Here is a 1,806-nt window from a genome sequence, read left to right as displayed (position 1 = left end):
GGGAAGAAACCACACCTTTGTCCCGTAGGTACGATCGGTGCTTTAAGTTGTTAATGGCCCCCGAGGCCGGTGTTTGATGTGGGCGACGGGAGGGCGAGCCGGGAAGGGGGGGGTGCTCAAAGGGGGGGCATTAACCACTGCACCCTCCCGTCAGTGCTGCCCAGACCCACTCGCACTGGGGATCAGCCCTTCAGCATGTGGGGAGCAGACCCCTGGCAGCACCCGAAAAGTTCTCCCTTACCCTGTGTTTTTATATCCCACCCACCCCCCCATCACTTTTCCTCTCTGGGAAGGTGATAGAAACTGGAAGCAGAGTAGCTTGACCCACTGGGGACTGAGGAGGCAGTGATTCCAGTAAGGTGACATGTCCCAGAGCCCACCCACCCCCCCATCCCTTCTCCTCTCTGGGAAGGTGATAGAAACTGGAAGCAGAGTAGCTTGACCCACTGGGGACTGAGGAGGCAGTGATTCCAGTAAGGTGACATGTCCCAGAGCCCAGGAGTGGGGTGGGCATGGAGTGTGGTTTTCCCCATGGGCTCCTTTGTGGTGGAGGAGATGGGAGGTGTAATGAATCGGTTTTGAGCACAGCACAAGTGGCCATCAGGACCTGGCATGTGGCTTGCAACGGTGAGACCCAAAAAATGTTTTGTGGAGGGGGGGTCAGGATGAAATAACTTCCTTAAGGAGTGTCTGGGAAGGGTATGAAACCATCTGAGATGTTGTTTTCCCTGCAGATCATGGAGGGATCCTAGAAAACCGTCTCACACTCAGAGAAAGGCTGGATGAGGGGAATGATGGCCAGAGAAATAACTCTTGGGACTGATTTAGATTTAACTAGCAGATTCCCCAGGCTGAACCCCTCCACTGGGCTGAATTTAGAAGCAGAAGAGATAACCAGGAGATAAGGGCTGATACCCGGGAGGACAGCGGGAGACACCGGCAGGCAGCTGAGGGAAGGGGGAGAAGCCAGAGGCAGCGTCGGGAAGGGGTAAGGATGGAAGGGAGCTGGGAAGAAAGGGGTTTGAGGAAGGTCTGTGTCCTCCTGAAGCTCAGGGGTTGGAGAAGTGGCTCGTTCATGTGTGTGTGAGTGGCCTAGGATGGATGGAGCCTTTCCACGAGGCTTTCCAAAGAAGAGCCAGGACCCACAGGAGGGGAAAAAGGAGTGAGTTCCCCTCCTGCCTTAAAAATAGTAACAATGATAATAATAATTTTAAAAAATCAACCTAAAAAAAGGCAAAATCGAGTCTGTTTTTCAAGCCAGGGGAGACAATAGGAGGAAGCTTTAGGGGAGGCCCATAGGAAGGGGCTGGCCGGGGTCCTGGCGTGACAGCAGGGGACAGGAGTGAGGGGGCAGAGAAGAGATACCCACCTGCGGTGCTGGGGGGGGCAAGGGGTGGTGGGGGTGAGGCCGTGGGGCAGGACACCCCCTCGCTGTGAGGAAGGCAGAGGGCTAAGAGATGCCTTGGTTCCTGCCTGCTCCAGCTTCGCGGGGAGGGCAGTCAGGGGCAGCAGGGCTCTTTTTGCCCCCCATCCCCCTTCTTGGCTCCCCAATATGTCCAGACTCCCCAGTCCCACTCGCTGACTGGTTTGCTCACATCACGTGGAAGTGGGCGGCGATGGGAGGAAAGAGGTGGTGAGGTGGGGGGGGATGGTGAAGGAGGGGTGGCTGGTATCTCTTGCACCATCAACCGGGCGCCAGGTCACTGCTGGGGGCAAAAAGGAAAAAAAAATGAATATAATAATAATAAAATCAAACCACCACCCCCCCCCCCGGGGTACTCCCCCACTCTGCAGGCAAAGACAAAC

At 55.8% G+C, this 1,806-nt stretch overlaps 1 protein-coding gene across 1 annotated transcript in view; it reads right to left on the bottom strand.

Moving 5' to 3' along the window:
- Positions 1–1,806, bottom strand: part of GATA4 (GATA binding protein 4) — a 31,728-nt gene that overhangs the window by 29,124 nt on the left and 798 nt on the right. The window lies entirely within an intron of this gene.

This window comes from Chaetura pelagica, unplaced genomic scaffold (assembly GCF_000747805.2).
Source record: "Chaetura pelagica isolate M959 unplaced genomic scaffold, ChaPel_1.0 scaffold107, whole genome shotgun sequence".
Classification (NCBI taxonomy): Eukaryota; Metazoa; Chordata; class Aves; order Apodiformes; family Apodidae; genus Chaetura; species Chaetura pelagica.
The sequence above is the reverse complement of the archived record's forward strand: the minus strand, read 5'-3'. Positions and strand labels throughout refer to the sequence as shown.